Raw genomic sequence first — 19,388 nt, forward strand, 5'->3', positions numbered from 1 at the left:
TAAAATGCTAATTGTTAACTATAAGGTTCCTGTATCCTTTGTTTTTTCCAATTTCTAAGTTTTGTTATTCTATTTGTTAATTGTAAGGTCAATTTCTTTTGTAAGTGAACCTCTACGTTTTTGAATTTCTTTCCATATTTGGATATTGTGTATTATATTTATATAATAAACCAATTGATTTTAGATTGTATATGTGTTTATCAGAAAATGCATTATTAATTGGTTTTATTTTGAACAATTTTGTAAGTCGGCACAACATCGTTGGAGATTCTGTCATCAGTAAATGCATTTCACATACTGAAAAATACATGTAAAGACGTTTTAAAATAAAGTTTAACTCTTAGGGCATCATTAGTCGCCCGCCATCCTCACGTAAAAGGGACCACCCACCATATGTGCAGGGGTCCCGTCAGTGAATCAGGCACAAAGTGGTTTAGGATTCGGCATCAATTTAATGAATCATGTCGCCCTCAATCCTAGACACAAGAGATGCGTTTAGGCATCCTACACAGAGGCCTTTGTCAATCAATATATATATATATAATGGTTTTGTACGAGTGAAATGTCCAGGTAACCATAACACCCCTAAAACCTATGTTTTTTTCAGTGAATTTCTAAGTTTTTATTAAATGCTAATTCCTAACTATCTCAGGTCTGAAACCTATGTTTTTTTCAGTGAATATATATATATATATATTTTTTCAGTGAATATATATATATATATATTCACTGAAAAAACCATAGGTTATAGACCATATATAGTTAGGAATTAGCATTTAAAAAACCTTATTTTACTCACACAAAACCATTGAAATTCCATATATAGTTAGTTGCACTAACTATATATTGCGCACCCGCAATCCACTGCTGATCATGTCACATATTACATCATTCATGACATGGTCAGTGACATCACTGATGACATCACTGATGACAACATCCAGTGATTATGTGTTTCTGTAAAGTTTAAATATGTTTTACATATTGAAGAATGAGTGGATGTATAAGTGTCTGAATGAAGGTTTTAGTAGGTGCGTGATTGACTGTATGAGTGAGTGATTAAATGCGTCTTACTGAATGCACGGGTTAGTGACTAAACTGTCTGAAAGTGTGCATCAGTATGTCTGTTGTTGTGCAAGCTGCTTCATGTGTTGATCAGTAGCTATATAAGTAGCTATATGGGTTATTGATTGGTTGCACAAGTATTTGTATGGGAGACTGAGTGTGTGTATGGCTGGCTGGGAGGTGTGTGACTCTGTGCAGATCAATGTGTACTTGTATCAGTGATTCTATAAGAGAGTAAGTATGTGTTAGTATATGTTTAAAAAATGTAAGGTGTTCTGTGTTTAACTGTATAGATGAGAAAATGGAAGTGTGATTGATTCTTTTCAGGACTGACTAGGTGTGTGAGTAACTCCATGGATGAGTGGCAGAGTGTGAGTGTCTGTATAGGTGTATGAGTGCATATGATAGTGTTGTCAAGATGAGTGATTGTATGTATGAATGATTGTATGAGTGAATGTGTGTGTAGACATAGGAATCAGTGAGTGCGTATGTAGTACCTAGTATTGGTGTGTCAATGGTTTCAAAAATTATACTCTGTATTTAACACTGGGTGTAACGGAGGTTATATTAGAGTGTGAGGAGATGCATTGTATTATCACATGAATGATATCATCAGTGATGTGATCATTGATGTCAAGTGAGATGTCATCAGTGATGTCATTTGAGATGTCATCAGTGATGTCATCAGTGATGTCACTGACCATGTCATGAATGATGTAATATGTGACATGATCAGCAGTGGATTGCGGGTGCGCAATATATAGTTAGTGCAACTAACTATATATGGAATTTCAATGGTTTTGTGTGAGTAAAATAAGGTTTTTTAAATGCTAATTCCTAACTATATATGGTCTATAACCTATGGTTTTTTCAGTGAATTTTCAAGGTTTTGTAAATGCTAATTCCTAACTATATATGGTCTATAACCTATGGTTTTTTCAGTGAATTTCAATGGTTTTTTAATAGCAAATATCATAAGCTGTCGAATGTCAAGTACGTGGTAAGTGAAAACATTTTCGTGTTTATGCACACTGATCTGCTTTGAATGGTGCCCCCCCCCCTCATTTCTATTAGGAGTACTCTCTCTTTGCAGATAGTGAAAGGTAGTTAACGCAGGCCTTTGCCCCCGTTGTAATCCGTCGTGCCTGCTTCTCTCTCCATTTGATTGATTGTTATCCAAGTATTTACTGTTTTAGAATTAGTTCTCTTTGGTTCATTCTCTATTTACAAACAAACACAGAGTCGCAATACTCTGTTTAGTCTTTGCAGATAACGAAAAATCGTGTAAAAAAAAAGAAAAGGAATCGAGCAAAATCAGTAGGCCACTAATGGGATCTCTTTTTGACCTCGCTAAAATAGAAACATTAGGAACAACCCCTCATGACAAATACAAAACTAGTGAGATGAACTGAACTCCACACAATGATGGCTGCAAAACAGCTCGGCTCCGCCACCCACCCCGCCCAAAATAACGATAAAGAGCGGCTGCCATGATTGGTTGCGGAATGGCCACGACGGAGCTACGAAATGATGCTGCTCTCATGCTAACCCCAGCTTCAGTCTGAAACATCCAGAAACACTGTAGACTACCAATTCGATCAGTTCCGGTAGCGCCCCAATGTAACCCGGTAGAGAAGAACTAGCCCTCCCCTCTTTCACTGATGGTTCTTGTTGCCTGTCCCTTCTGTTCTCATTTAACAGAACTATTTAGCCTGCTGAAAGGGGTTGTGTTCCGACCGCTGGTTGGTGGAGACATTTTGACTATATTCTGGACCTGCGTTGTCGCGTAATGCGTCATATGACGCGCCGCGTTAGCGCATCCGGAAGTCATCCGGGGCGCGCAGCGCGTAACGTAAGCATAACAAGTCATGTGACTTGTTAATAAAACTTTTCATTGGTTCATTTTACTTTTCTTATTGTAATGATGAAAGGCTTGGTCATATGACCTAAAAATTACGCTTTTCATTACTTCCGAACATTATTTTTTCTTAAATATATGTTATAATGTTCCAGGCTAATGTACTTTCCCGGAAATTTTACAACTGTCCTGCAAGTAAAATATATTCTTTTTTCGAGAAAAAGAGCGTTTCTTCGTCCCATGATGGAGCCGTTGAGCAAAAGAGGGTCGACCTGCTGTCTTAGTCGCCGATACGCCTGAATATGAGATTCTTATCGATCACTTTATGTTGCAGGAATAGAAAACACAACAGCCCTTGACCATTTATCTTTACTGCGTTCCTTCGTATTATACCTTTTACCCTTCATGTAATTGGTCTGCTTTATTTCACTTGCCTTTTAATGATTCTAAAACAGTGACTATTATTACAAACTTTACCAATGTATATACTACTACCATGTTTTCTTTTAAAAACCTTTATTGTGAAAATTTCATTATACAAATACGAGCCTATAACCACGTGGGCCGGCCACGGAGCAAACTGTAATCGTATGTGATGAGTAGACATTTACACTGTAGAGGAACGTAACGGGCGGGCCATTAGGTTGCAAGAACTAAGGTGTCTAACAGTTACGGAATCGGTGGACGTACATTTTATAATTAAAATACGACAGGGCCAGTTACAATAAAATTATCTAGATATACATTTGCGGGCAAGTACCATGGGTGACGTTAATTCGAACTTTCAACAGTACAGTAATCAATAACACATCAGAACTTAATATCAATAGGGATGTCGAAATATTCAATCAATTCTCGTCCCCGCCCGCCATGTGCTTCAAAACTGCATACGTATCTCGTGATTTCAAGGTTCTGCAACCAGTACACAACAAGGAGTTACGAGTCCCATTTATTCCGGCGCCATTTTGGGCGAGGACGGGCAGGTCCAGGATATAGTCAAAATGTCTCTACCAACCATCGACTATGATGATGTTCATATGCTGTATTTATTATAGTAACACTCATCTGTCCACATGAAATTAATTTGCCACAATCTAAACATGTCATTTTAATCTTTCCAAAGTTCTTCTAAATATTTGGGACCGTTTCCCTTGCCTCTGAAGCTCTCAGTGCCACTTCTTTGATGAATGTACTAGCAGGTCAGGGGTTCTCCTCCAAATCTCTCTTTTATGCAGCACTATAATTAATTGGTGCCACCTCTCCATATGACGATGCATGGTATAGTTACCACAACTATATTTTTTTTGGGTTCCTCTGGAGAGTTCATCGTGGCAGATGAAGCGTGTAACGTACCGGGCATTTACCTTTTTTTGCATGTACAGGAAAGGAAAAAAAAATCGAGCGTCCGAGTTCTAAGGTGTCCCAGGGCCATTTTAGTGGAGGACATGATACAGCGATAATGCCCTGGATAAGGACACTTCCTTCGGGCACCCCACGCCGTCTTTCGGCGCAGCATTGTAGGATGGCCACACCAGTGCGGCAACTTGCTAGACACCACCTCGGTGCCATCCGGATCTCGGCGCCCCACTGCAGATGAACTGCCTCCACATGGAGAAGCGGGAGAGGCTCGTTTGCGCCGCCTCCCCCCCCCCTTCGGGCACCCCACGCCGACTTTCGGCGCAGCATTGTAGGATGGCCACACCAGTGCGGCAACTTGCTGGACACCACCTCGGTGCCAACCGAATCTCAGCGCCTTGTGTTGTCTTCCATTCCGAAAATATTGTTGGCAGCATTTTGAAAGGAAAGACAAACAGCCGTTTGTGGCCCTCACTACACCGTTCTCCTAGTGAGTCTCACATTGTTACATTTAGGAAGAATGTTGAAGAGTAGTATGTTGAAAATCTGAAGCCATTGTTATACAAACTCTCATCCAGCCTTGGATGGAAAAATCCTGAAGAATGTACAAACTGAAAACCAGTTTTTCTCTGTATAGCATCAGCAGCAACGCTTGAGTCAGCTTTGTGTGAAGCCGCCATTTTGATTCAATCAATAGCGTCCCCCTGCACACATTCAGGGACCTGGTCGTGTCTTCAGGTCAAACGGATTGTGGGACAAGATGCACAAAGGAAAAGGAAAAAAGTTCCGCCGGACCCCGGGAGGTGGCCGCCTATGTCATGGGCGATCTTAGGCCACACCAGGGCAATAGTGAAGCTGCAGCAGGTGCAAATAAGCTTCAGACAGTGTTACAAGCGCTGCTCAGAACTCTCAACTATGACACCACCTCGGTGCCATCCGGATCTTGGCGCCTTGTGCTGGTTCCGGCCTATTCACACATCGGTCCGCTACTGACGCCACCTCACAGGCCAACGGGGCACCCCACGCCGACTTTCGGCGCAGCATTGTAGGATGGCCACACCAGTGCGGCAAATTGCTGGACACCACCTCGGTGCCATCCAGATCTCGGCGCGTTGTGCTGCCTTCGGCCTATTCGCCACAAGTGCGCACGCAACTCAGCTGCATAGCGAGTGAAACACCAAGGGGCGCCCCACTGCAGCCGAGGAACCTCCATCTTGGGGGCGACGCACAGCATCACATTGCTTTCCAATGCAGTCAGATCCTCAAACAGCCCCCACTGACTGACGCGAACTCACAGGCCAACGGGGCGCCCCACGCCGACTTTCGGCGCAGCATTGTAGGATGGCCACACCAGTGCGGCAAGTTGCTGGACACCACCTCGGTGCCATCCGGATCTTGGCGCGTTGTGCTGCCTTTGGCCCCATTCGCACATCAGTCCGCTACTGACGCCATCTCACAGGCTAATGGGGCGCCCCACGCCGACTTTCAGCATTGTAGGATGACCACACCAGTACAGCAACTTGCTAGACATCACCTCGGTGCCATCCGGATCTCGGCGCCCCACTGCAGATGAAGTGCCTCTCAACTATGAAACCACCACTGTGACATCCGGATCTTGGCGCGTTGTGCTGCCTTCGGCCTATTCGCACATCGGTCCGCTACTGACGCCATCTCACAGGCTAATGGGGCGACCCACGCCGAGTTTCAGCATTGTAGGATGACCACACCAGTGCAGCAACTTGCTAGACATCACCTCGGTGCCATCCGAATCTTGGCATCTCAACGCCTAGTGGTATCTTCCATACAGAAAATATTGTTACGCTACCTTTGGCCCCATTCGCACATCAGTCCGCAACTTAGACATCACCTCGGTGCCATCCGGATCTTGGCATCTCAGCGCCTTGTGGTGTCAGTCAGAAAATATTGTTGCGCTGCCTTTGGCCCCATTCGCACATCAGTCCGCTACTGACACCATCTCACAGGCCAACAGGGCGCCCCACGCCGACTTTCAGCATTGTAGGATGGCCACACCAGTGCGGCAACTTACTAGACACCACCTCGGTGCCATCCGGATCTTGGCGCGTTGTGCTGCCTTCGGCCTATTCGCACATCGGTCCGCTACTGACGCAAACTCACAGGCCAACGGGGCGCCCCACGCCGACTTTCAACATTGTAGGATGGCCACACCAGTGCTGCAACTTGCTGGACACCACCTCGGTGCCATCCGGATCTTGGCGCGCTGTGTTGCCTTCGGCCTATTCGCACATCGGTCCGCTACTGACGCCGCCTCACGTGCCAACGTATTTTCTCCGCATTTTATACCCTATGCCGCATAACAGGTCATGTGACTTGTTTATAAAACTTTTCATTGGTTCATTTTACTTTTGGTTTCCTAATGATGGAAGGCTTGATCATATGACCTAAAAACAACACTTTTCATTGGATGAAAACTTTTTTTTTTCCCAAACGATGAAAGCCCCACCTTGTTTCTGGATGTTTCAGACTGAAGCTGGCGTCAGCATGAGAGCACCACCATCTCGTAGCTCCGTCGTAGTCATTCCGCGAGCAATCATGGCAGCCGCTCCCCACCAGAAGCCTGCAGGAGTCGGGGCCCCCAAAACTTTTGATGAATTCTCAAGGCGGAGGGGACGCTTTCGAGAATGGGGTCCAAGACCTAGCAGACAAGCGTCCGATTTCCAAGGTGTCCCAGGGCCATTTCAGTGGACCAGGCCCAAAAAGGAAAGAGCCTGCCGCCATTTTGAGAGTCCTGTGACAGCCGCCTATCTCTGCACCGCAAGAGTGGGCGCAACTCAGCTGAATTGCGGCTTTTGACACAGTGGACCAAAAACGGACGGAATGGCAACTGAAACGGTAAAGGGGCGCCCCACTACAACAGATGACACTCCACCTGGAGAGGCCCGTTCACGCCGCCTCCCCCGGGGCGCCCCACGCCGTTATTCGGAGCAGCATTGTAGGATACCAAAACCAGTGCGGCAACTTACTGGACATCACCTTGGTGCCATCGTTCTGCTGCCTTGGAACTATTCGCACAACAGTTTGCTACTGATGACCCACCCCCCGCGACGCCCCACGCCGTTATTTGCTGGGTGTCAACTTACTAGACATCACTTTCGTGTCATCTAGATTTCGGCGCGTTCTGCTGCCTTGGAACTATTCGCACAACAGTTTGCTACTGATGACCCGCCCCACGCCGGAAATCTGGACGTTGTGCTGCGTTGGGACTATTCGCACAGCCGACCGCTACTTCGTTGTTTTTCCCTAAAAATGTTTATATGTTATTACTATTTTTGTTTTCTTGTATATATTTATAAATTATTAAAGTTTTATAATCTTACTACTTTGTCGGAGTGCTATATATTTTTAATGTGACACATAATTGTAAAAACTTTGATGTACAAAGAGTCATCCCTGGAATCTTCCGCTTCACGCTCGGTCCCCTCCCCAATCACAATACAGGATGGTTTTCAGATAATAGCAACGCTTCTGCTGTGACGGATCTCATCGAGTGTGGGCCTTGATCTACTATAACTCCTTTGAAGAGGGGTGAATCTTTACAGCTGTGGCCATAAACTACATCTGCAGGACTAGCTGATACCCTAGGACCAGCCTGGACAATCGGACACAGAGGAAAAGGAGTGTCAGAGGGTGCGGTAGTGAATAGGGCGAAAGGGAGGTGTCGGGCGGGCACAGGGTGTGATTCTCAGGGAAGAACAGCGCAGATGGGGGGAGGTTTATTACCCATGCATAAGACAGAGAGCGGGGGTGACCACTGCCTGGGGGAGATGCTTGCGAGGGTGGGGAGCCATGCTAAGGATCGACAGCGTGCACAGAGTGGGTCTGGTCAAGGCATCTAAAATGGCTGCCGTGCACGACAAAAGTGTGGCATTTGAAAAAAGACAAGATGGCGCAGACAATGTTTTTCAACACTTCCTGATTTCCTTCGAATCGAACGTTAACAGACGTTGGGGCATATTACCAAAGTTAAGCGATATTTATCCCTAACGATGCATTGCAAAGATTTTTTTACCGTCAGAAATTATCGCAGATAAACCTTGCTATTATCAAAGTTTATCGCAAATACGATAAAAACCGACCGCAATGCATTAATATCGCTGAAAACTCAGCGATATTCATGCATTACCGAGCTAATCCTCTTAGCCATGTTATCCACCTCCCATAGGATAACATGGCTAAGAACTGCTCAGGGCAGCTGTTACTTTTTGGAGATATTCGCGCTTATCTCGAATATTTCCAAAAGTTGATAATAGGAGATAGCGATGTTAGCGACTGTTTCCAGTCGCTAACATCTTGGCATGCCCACTTTGCATGTCATTAGTGATAAATATCACTCACATGCAAAGTGGGGCCCAAGATGGTCGCTATCTCCTACTAGCCGTCGCTAACTGGTGTTAGCAACAGCTAGGTAATACAGATATAATTTTATCTCCGCGAAGCGGAGCGCTGTTACAGATATATATCTTGTTTTTGAACGTTAATTTCTCAAAATGCACTGAAGCACATATATTGAGACCTAGCAAAGGCACATCGGGCTACCAGTCCCTAATATTTTACCAAGTTTCGTGCAAATCCATTCAGCCGTTCGATTATTATTATTATTTATTTTTTTTGCCCCGCGGGGCCCTTTTAAAACCTCCACATCAAACCTAGGGGATCAGCGAGGATCTACTATGCCCCCTTATGGTCATTTGCCCCTTCGCTTTGGCCTCCTCTTGTCTCTCGATCCTACCGAGAGACAAGATGGCGGCCGCTACGGACTGTTTGGAATGTTTACAGACACCGGAGAGCCAATCAGCTTCGCTTCGCAAAGCTCCGTAACGCGAAAAGTACGCGAAGCGGTGCGCTGTTACAGATATATATCTTTTTTTGAACGTTAATTTCTCAAAATCCACTGAAGCACATATATTGAGACCTAGCAAAGGCACATCGGGCTACCAGTCCCTACAATTTTGCCAAGTTTCGTGCAAATCCATTCAGCTGTAAGATTATTATTATAATTTTTTTTTTTTTGCCCCGCGGGGCCCTTTTAAAACCTCCACATCAAACCTAGGGGGTCAGCGAGAATCTACTATTCCCCCTTATGGTCATTTGCCCCTTCGCTTTGGCCTCCTCTTGTCTCTCGATCCTACCGAGAGACAAGATGGCGGCCACTACGGACTGTTTGCGGCCACTACGGACTGTTTGGAATGTTGACAGACGCCGGAGAACCAATCAGCTTCGCTTCACAAAGCTCCGTTGCGCGAAAAGTACGCGTCCTAGGCCGCTGCCCGGTCCGCGCTTACAGATATATATCTTTTTTTAAACGTTAATTTCTCAAAATCCACTGGAGCACATATATTGAGACCTACAAAAGGCACATCGGGCTACCAGTCCCTACAATTTTGCCAAGTTTCGTGCAAATCCATTCAGCCGTTCGGGCTAAAAGTGAGGCCAACCGCCCTATGGAAATTAACATGGGAAAAACGCGTTTTGGGACCCCCCTTTTTTCTCGGCCCCCCCTTGACGAACCCCCCCCAAATTTTCAAAGGCTGCTCAGAAACAAAATGTGCCATTTTCCTGAAAATTGCAGCCAATTCCGTCCACAAACGGCAAAGTTATTAGACATAGAATTTTCAAAAATCCCATAGAGAAAAAATCCTAACTATATATACCTACTGGCGACCGCCAGTAGGTAATATATATATATATATATATATATATATATATATATATATATATATATATATATATATTCACTGAATAAAACATAGGTTTCAGACCTGATATAGATAGGAATTAGCATTTTAAAAAAAAATGAGAAATTCACTGAAAAAACACATAGGTTTTAGGGGTGTTATGGTTACCTGGACATTTCACTCGTACAAAACCATTGAAATTCCTCCGAAATACTTAGTTGTACTCACTATATCTTGCGCGCCTGCAATTCACTGCTGATGATGTCACATATTACATCATTCATGACATGGTCAGTGACATCACTGATGACCTCTCAAATGACGTAACTGATGACATCACTGATGACATCATCCAGTGAATGTGGTTTGGTTTGTTATTTAAATATGTATTATATATATAGCGATTTGCATTGAAGAATGAGTGGATATATAAATATAAATATCGGGGTGGAGGATTTAGTAGCAGTATGATTGACTGTTTACTTGATTAATTTAAAGTGACTCACTAAATATATTGGATAGTGACTAAACTGGGTGAACATCTGTATCACTTTGTCAGTTGTTGTGTAAACTGGTTCTCCAGTTGGTTACTAGCTATTTGAAAGTCTATATTAGTTATTGATTAGTTAACTGAGTATATGTATTGGAGAGTGAATGTGTGTGTGGTTCGGTGGGGGGTGTGTGACTGCTCAAAGATGTGTGAATAATTGATTCAGTAGGTATATGAAGTTAAAACTACACGTTATAACAGTTGTTTGGGTGAGTGAATATCTTTATGGGTGTGGTGATGAGCAAATATGTCTCTCAATGGTACATGTCCAACAAACTAGAAAAATAAAAGGCAGTGTATGTGTCAGTTGTTGTTTATAAATAAGTATACATAAGACTCAGTGATTGTATGAGTGTCTATATGGATAACTGTATACTTGGAATAGTGATTTTATAACAAACTAAGTATGAGTTACTATCTATATGAATAGATAAAGTGGTGTTTGTATAAGTGTATAGCTAAGTAAATGTAAGTGTGATCCATTGTTTGCATAAGTGAATAGGATGTGTGTTGGTGTGTAATGTCGATATAGGTGTATAAGTATATTTGATAGTGTTCTATTGATCATTGACTGCATGTATGAGTGAATCTATAGGTAAGTGATTAGATGTGTGTATAGATCTAGGAATCACTGAGTGGGTTTTTAGAAACTTGTATAGGTGTGTCAATGGATTCAAATATGGTGCTCTGTATTTTAGAGTGAGTGATGAAAGGTTATGCTAGTGTATGATGAGGTGTATCTGATTGTCAAGTGGACGATGTCATCAGTGATGTCATTTGAGATGTCATCAGTGATGTCACTGACCATGTCATGAATGATGTAATATGTGACATCATCAGCAGTGGATTGCGGGCGCGCAAGATATAGTGAGTACAACTAACTATATCAGAGGAATTTCAATGGTTTTGTATGAGTGAAATGTCCAGCTAACTATAACACCCCTAAAACCTATGGTTTTTTCAGTGAATATCAAAGGTTTTTTGAATGCTAATTCCTAACTATATCAGGCCTGAAACCTATAGTTTTTTCAGTGAATTTCGAAGGTTTTATAAATGACAATTTTTAAATGTATTAATTGTTATATATATATTTTGTTACACTGATTTACTACATTTTTTAAACTAATTATATTTAGATATTTTATTTTTTAAATTACATTATAATTACATTATACATTACATTACAAAATATACTTTTTCAGAATGAAATACTTTAGTTTAAATACTTTGCAAATAGGCAATAGACTTTTAAGTACAGTAGTTACAGTTGTGGCAATGGGCAACACAATTTCAAACACGGTGCAACATTGACCTCAATGTGAATTTCTAGTTAAATGCAATTAGTTACTTTATGGATTACTTTTCTAACCACAGGACTGGATCCTAGATTCAGGCCTTGGACATCTCCTGTAAACAGTTGAGTAAAAGCCTTTTAGTTACAGTAGTGACTTTTAAGGAATATTATTGTATTTTTAAAAGTTGTCACTTAGAAAAGTTTTCACATAGAATCACCAATGTGATCCCATGGCGGGAAATTCCTTTAGCAGGTAAGTAGTGCTATCATCGCTTTTCCTTACTCAGTGGTGGTTCCTGGATCCAGCACTGGTGCATCTCCTGTAAACAATTGAAAGAATGCGTTTAAGTCATACAGGCAATTTGTTAGGAATATTTTTAGTTTGTTAAAATAGACACTTAGAAACCTTTCTGGTGAAAATCAGACAATGGATTCCTATGGAAGGAAATACAAGTTACTGGTAAGTATAGTTAGAAACACTTTTCAGGGTCAGTGCTGAGCTAAAAGATGCAGCACTGGGTTCTCTCCTGATAACATGTGAGTAAATTGGAATTTGTAGTTCAGCTGATTTTAGAGGAATATTTGTACAATGGTGAAGGAAGGGGGCGGGGCCTGAGGTGACATGTGTGCAAACACAACCTGTGGCGCGTTTTAAGTTGGAGAATTAATTTCATGTCAATAGTGAGGGTCCCTGGGGGCCAACTAGCCCACCAGCTACCTCCAGTAAGTGCCACGGAGCTGCGTTGCAGAGTGTTGTAAAAAGGGGCGTGGCCTGAGAACACCACTCTGCAACGCAGCTCGCTGGTGCATACTGAAGGTACCTGGTGGGCTAGTTGGCCCCTAAAGGACCTCTGGATTGAAGAGGAATTAATTCCCCAACTTAAAACCCTCCACAGGACATGTTTGCGCCACATGGTGCTTTTTAAGTTGGGGGATTAAGCTCCCTTGAATCCTGCGGCCCCCTGGTGGCCAACTAGCCCACCAGGTACCTCCACTAAGCGCCAGGGAGCTGCACTGCAGAGAGGTGTAAAAAGGGGCATGGCCTCAGAACACCTCTCTGCAAAGCAGGCCCCTGGCTCATACTGGAGTTTCCTGGTGGGCTAGTTGGCCCCCAGGACCCCCAGTATTCAAGTGGAATTTAATGCCCCTCTGCAAACGCGCCAGGGGGTGCGTTTGTAGAGTGATGCTGGTAGGTGGCGTGGCCTCCGGCCTGATCCTGTTTTTTTTTCATTTTATTTTTTTAAAGAAGGGAGGCTGTGTAGCCCCCCTTCTTTTTCTAATTTATTGGCCCTGGGGACCTGATCCCCCAGGGTCTGCCCCCAATTATTATTTTTTTGAATCGGGAAGGGGGCAGCGTGGCCCCCCTCCCGGGGCCATAATTTGCCCCGGGACCTCATCTCTTGGGGCATGGCCCTTTTTAAAAAAAAATATATTTTGAGGGGGGCTGCCTTGCCCCCCTCCTATAGCCAGTTCTGGCCCGGAGACACCATCTCCCAGGCTGTTTCTTTTTTAAATTTTTTTTTTGGGGGGGGGTCGCGTGGCCCACCTCCCGGGCCACTACTAGCCCCGGGGACCCCATGCCCTGGGGCTGGCCCTCTTTGTTGGGGACCGTGGGGTGGTCCCCAAACCCGCCACGGTCCCACCGGCTCCCCGCCTCCTACGGAAGCCGGCATTGCTTTTCCATATGGGGAGCAGCTAACCTCATATGGAAAAGCAATTTGCTTTGCTTCATTGAAGTGAGAGCAGGTTTCCCTGCTCTCGCTTCATTGAAGGAAAGCAGTTTGCAATGGCAGGTTGGGAGTCGCGAGGCTCCCGCACTGCCATTGCAAACAGCATTGTCCCGGGGATGGGCACCCCGGGAAACTACAGGAGCCGGCCCTGGGGGGTGGTGGTCCCCAGGGCCATCGAGGGCTCCAAGAGGGGGGCCCCCTCCCACATTTTTTAGAAGCCCTGGGGGGTGGTGGTCCCCGGGGCTGGGGGTCATAGAGCCCCCTACCCAATTTTCCTAAGCCCCGGGGTGTGGCGGTCCCTGGGGCTGCTCCAGAGACCCCCACCCAATTTTCCTAAGCCCCGGGGGGTTGGTGGTCCCCCGGGCTGCGGGGGGGCCCCATGAGCCTCCCACATACATTTAATTCTTGCCCCAGGGGGTGGTGGTCCCTGGGGCTGGGGGGGCCTGAGAGCCCCCCACCCATTTGTTTAAAGCCCCGGGGGTGGCGGTGCCCGGGTTTGCGGGCGGGGCCAATGAGCCCCCCGCATGCATTTAATTCTTGCCCTGGGGGATGGCGGTCCCCGGGCTGGGGGGGCCTGAGAGCCCCCCTCCCATTTGAATATACCTTTGAGGGGTGGTGGTCCCCGGGGCTGCGGGGGGGCCCTTTGAGCCCCCCGCATACCGTAAAATCTAGCCCCAGAGGGTGGCGGTCCCTGGGGCTGGGGGGAAGAGGGAAGAGGAATGCAGAAAGAGGCAAGAGAGGTACAGAACGAAGCAAGAGAGGTGAAGAATGAGGGAAGATGGGTGCAGAAAGAGGCAAGAGGGTTGCGGAAAGAAGCAAGAGAATTGCAAAAAAAAGCAAAAGAGGTACAGAAAGAGGCATGAGGGTTACAGAAAGAAGCAAGAGAGATGGAGAAAAAAGCAAATGAAGTTCAGAAAGAAACAACAGCTGTGCAGAAAGAGGGAAGACGGATGCAGAAAGAGGCAAGAGAGGTACAGAACGAAGCAAGAGAGGTACAGAATGAGGGAATATGGGTGCAGAAAGAGGCAAGAGGGGGGCAGAAAGAAGCTATGAGAAGTGCAGAAAGAAGCAAAAGAGGTACAGAAAGAGGCAAGAGGGTTACAGAAAGAAGCAAGAGAGATGCAGAAAAAAGCAAGTGAAGTGCAGAAAGAAACAACAGATGTGCAAAAAGAGGCAGGAGGGCTGTAGAAAGATGCAAGAGGGGGACCAAAAGAAACAAGAAAGGTGCAGAAAGACATAACAGAAGTGCAGAAAGAGACAAGAGTGTTGCAGAACCAGGCAAATGAGGTGCAGAAAGATAGAAAAGGGGTGCAGACAGATGCAAAAGAGGTGCAGCAATAGGGAACCAGGGTGCAGAAAGAGGCAAGAGAGGTCCGGAAAAGGGACAGAGGGGTGCAGAAAAAGGTAAGAGGGGTATAGAAAGAAGCAGCAGAGGTGAAGAAAGAAGCAAAAGAAGTGATGAATTAGACAAGAGAGTTGCAGGAACAGGCAAGAGAAGTGAAGAAAGAGGCCAGCAAAGTGCTGAAAGAGGCAAGAGAGGTGCAGAAACAGGCAAGAGAGGTGTACAAAGATGGAACAGGGGTGCAGATAGCGGCACAACAGGTGCAGAAACAGGCAAGTGAGGTGCAGAAAAAAGAAACAGGGGTGCAGAAAGAGGCAAGTGAGGTGAAGAGAGAGGGGTACTGAAACAAGCATGAGGGGTACAGAAAGAAGAGGCAAAAGAGGTACAGAAAGAGAGAAGAGGGGTGCAGAAACAGGGAAGAGAAGTGCAGAAAAAGGCAAGAGAAGTGCTGAAAGAGGCAAGAAAGGTGCAGAAACAAGGAAGAGAGGTGCAGACAAATGAAAGAGTGGTACAGAAAGAAGCAGCAGAGGTGCAGAAAGAAGCAATAGAAGTGATGAATTAGACAAGAGAGTTGCAGAAAAAGGCAAGAGAAGTGAAGAAAGAGGCCAGCAAAGTGCTGAAAGAGGCAAAAGAGATGCAGAAACGGGGAAAAGAGGTGTACAAAGATGGAACAGGGGTGCAGATAGAGGTACAAGAGGTGAAGAAACAGGCAAGAGATGTGCAGAAAAGGAAACAGGTGCAGAAAGAGACAAGTGAGGTGAAGAGAGAGGGAAGAGAGGCGCTGAAAGAAGCGTCTGGGGTACAGAAAGAAGAGGCAAAAAAGGTACAGAAAGAGAGAAGAAGGGTGCAGAAACAGGGGAGAGAAGTGCAGAAAAAGGCAAGATAAATGCTGAAAGAGGCATAAAAGGTGCAGAAACGGGGAAGAGAGATGCAGGAAGAAGCAAGAGAGATGCATAAAAAAGCGAGTGAAGTGCAGAAAGAAACAACAGATGTGTAGAAAAAGGGAAGAGGGATGCAGAAAGAGGCAAGAGAGGTGCAGAACGAAGCAAGAGAGGTGCAGAATGAGGGAAGATGGGTACAGAAAGAGGCAAGAGGGGTGCAGAAGGAAGCAAGAGAGGCGCAGAAAGAGGCATGAGGGTTACAGAAAGAAGCAAGAGAGATGCAGAAAAAAGCAAGTGAAGTGTGGAAAGAAACAACAGATGTGCTGAAAGAGGGAAGAGGGATGCAGAAAGCGGCAAGAGAGGTGCATAACGAAGCAAGAGAGGTGCAGAATGAGGGAAGATGGGTGCAGAAAGAGGCAAGAGGGGTGCAGAAAGAAGCAAGAGAAGTGCAGAAAGAGCAAAAGAGCAAACGAGGTGCAGAAAGAGGCAAGAGGGTTACAGAAAGCAGCAAGAGGGGGACCAAAAGAAACAAGAAAGGTGCAGAAAGAAATAAGAGAAGTGCAGAAAGAGACAAGAGTGTTGCAGAACCAGGCAAATGGTGTGAAGAAAGATAGAAAAGGGGTGCAGATAGAGGCAAAAGAGGTGTAGAAAGAGGTAAGAAGGGTGCATCAAGAGGCAAGAGAGGTGCAGAAAAAGGAAAGAGGGGTGCAGAAAAAGGCAAGAGTGCTACAGAAAGAAGCAACAGAGGTGCAGAAAGAAGCAAAAGAAGTGATGAATTAGACAAGAAAGTTGCAGAAACAGGCAAGAGAAGTGAAGAAAGAGGCCAACGAAGTGCTGAAAGATGCAAGAGAGGTGCAGAAACAGGCAAGAGAGGTGTACAAAGATGGAACAGGGGTGCATATAAAGGCACAAGAGGTGCAGAAACAGGCAAGAGAGGTGCATAAAAAGGAAACAGGGGTGTAGAAAGAGGCAAGTGAGGTGAATAGAGAGGGAAGTGGGGCATTGAAAGAAGCATGAGGGGTACAGAAAGAAGAGGCAAAAGAGGTACAGAAAGAGAAGAGGGGTGCATAAACAGGGAGGAGAAGTGCAGAAAAAGGCAAGAGAAGTGCTGAAAGAGGCAAGAAAGGTGCAGAAACAGGGAAGAGAGGTGCAGAAAAATGAAAGAGTGGTACAGAAAGAAACAACAGAGGTGCAGAAAGAAGCAAAAGAAGTGATGAATTAGATAAGAGAGTTGCAGAAACAGGCAAGGGATGTGAAGAAAGAGGCCAGTGAAATGCTGAAAGAGGCAAGAGAGTTACAGGAACAGGCAAGAGAGGTGCAGAAAGACGGAACAGGGTGCAGATAGAGGCAAAAGAGGTGCAGAAATAGGCAATAGAGGTGCAGAAAAAGGACAATGAGGTGCAGAAAGAGGCAAGTGAGGTGAAGAGAGAGGGAAGAGGGGCGCTGATAGAGGCCTGAGTGGTACAGAAAGAAGAGGCAAAAGAGGTGCAGAAAGAGAGAAGACGAGTGCAGAAGCAGGAAAGAGAAGTACAGAAAAAGGTAAGAGAAGTTCTGAAAGAAGCAAGAAAGGTGCATAAACAGGGAAGAGAGGTGCAGACAAATGGAAGTGTAGTACAGAAAGAGGCAAGAGAGTGCCAAAAGAAGCAAGAGGGATGCAGAAAGAAGAAAGAGAAGTGCAGAAAGAACCAACTGAAGTACAGAAAGAAGCAAGAGACATGCCGAAAGAGGGAAGAGGGGTGCAGAAAGGGGCAAGAGGGGTGCAGAAAGAAACAAGAGCAGTGCAGAAAGAGGAAACCGATGCAGAAAGAGGCAAAAGAGGTGCAGGAAGAGGCAATAAGGTTGCAGAAAGAACCAAGGGATGTGCAGAAAAAATCAGGTGAAGTGCAGAAAATAGCAACAGATGTGCAGAAAGAGGCAAGCGAACTGCAAAAGGAGGAAAGAGATTCAGAAAGTGGGACAAGGGATGCAAAAAGAGGCAAGAGAGGTGCAGAATGAAGTAATAGAGGTACAGAAAGCAGGAAAAGAGGTTCAAAAAGAGGCAAGAGGGGTGCAAAAAGCAGCATGAGAACTGCAGAAAGAAGCAAGAGATGTGAAGAAAGAAGCAAAAGAGGTGCAGAAAGAGGCAAAAGGGTTGCAGAAAGAAGCAAGAGAGGTGCAGAAAAAAGCAAGCAAAGTGCAGAAAGAAGCAACAGATGTGCAGAAAGAGGCAAGAGGGCAGCAGAAAGAGGCAAGAGGTGTGCTGAAAGAAAGAAGCAGGAAAGGTACAGAAAGAAGCAAGAGAAGTACAGAAAAAGGCACAAGAGTTGCAAAAACAGGCAAACAAGGTGCAGGAAGATAGAACAGGGTTGCAGAAAGAGGCAAAAGAGGTGCAGAAAGAGGGAAGAGGGGTGCAAAAAGAAGCAGCAGAGGTGAAAAAAAAGAAGCAAAAGAAGTGATGAAATGGACAAGAAAGTTGCAGAAACAGGCAAGAGAAGTGAAGGAAGAGGCAAGCAAAATGATGAAATAGACAAGAGAGTTGCAGAAACAGGCAAGAGAAGTGAAGAAAGAGGCAAGCAAAGTGCTGAAAGAGGCAAGAGAGGAGGTGCAGAAACAGGCAAGAGAGGTGCAGAGGGATGGTACAGGTGTGCAGATAGGGGCAAAAGAGGTGCAGAAACAGGCAAGAGAGGTGCAGGAAGATTGTACAGGTGTGCAGATAGGGGCAAAAAAGGTGCAGAAACAGGCAAGAGAGGTGCAGAAAAGGGAAACAGGGGTGCAGAAAGAGGCAATTGAGGCGAAGAGAGAGGGACGAGGGGCGCTGAGAGAGACCTGAGGGGTACAGAAAGAAGAGACAAATAAGGTGCAGAAATAGGTAAGAGAAGTGCAAAAAAGGCAAGAGTAGTGCTCAAAGAGGCAAGAAAGGTGCAGAAAAAGGCAAGAGAGGTGCAGAAAAATAGAAGAGCGGTACAGAAAGAGGCAGGAGGGACGCAGAAAGAAGCAAGAGAGGTACAGAAAGAAGCAAGAGAAGTGCAGAAAGAACCAACTGATGTGCAGAAAGAGGCAAGAGTGAAAAGGGGTTCAGAAAGAGGCAAGAGGGGTACAGAAAGAAGCGAGAAGGACAGAAAGAAGCAAGAGAAGTACAGAAAGAGAAAAGAGAGTTGCAGAAACAGGCAAACGAGGTGCAGAAACATAGAACAGGGGTGCAGACAGAGGCAAAAGAGGTGCAGAAAGAGGGAAGGGGGTGCAGAAAGAGGCAAGAGGGGTACAGAAAGTTGCAAGAGAACTGCAGAAAGAAGCAAGAGAAGTGCTGAAAGAACCAGCAAATTTTCAGAAAGAACCCGACAATGGTGCAGACAGAGGTAATACGGTTGCAGAAAGAGGCAATAGGGATGCAGAAAGAGGCAAGAGAAGTGCAGAAGGAAGCAACAGAGGTGTAGAAAGAGACAAGAGGAGTACAGAAAGAGGGAAGAGAGGTGAAGAAATAGGCAAGATATGCGCAGAAAGAAGCAACAGAGGTACAGAATGAGGGAAGAGGGGTGCAGAAAGAGGCAAGAGGGGTACAGAAAGAAGCAACAGAGGTGCAGAAAGAAGCAAGAGAAGCGATGAAAGAGACAAGAGAGTT

This window comes from Lissotriton helveticus, chromosome 1_1 (assembly GCF_964261635.1).
Source record: "Lissotriton helveticus chromosome 1_1, aLisHel1.1, whole genome shotgun sequence".
Taxonomy (NCBI): Eukaryota; Metazoa; Chordata; class Amphibia; order Caudata; family Salamandridae; genus Lissotriton; species Lissotriton helveticus.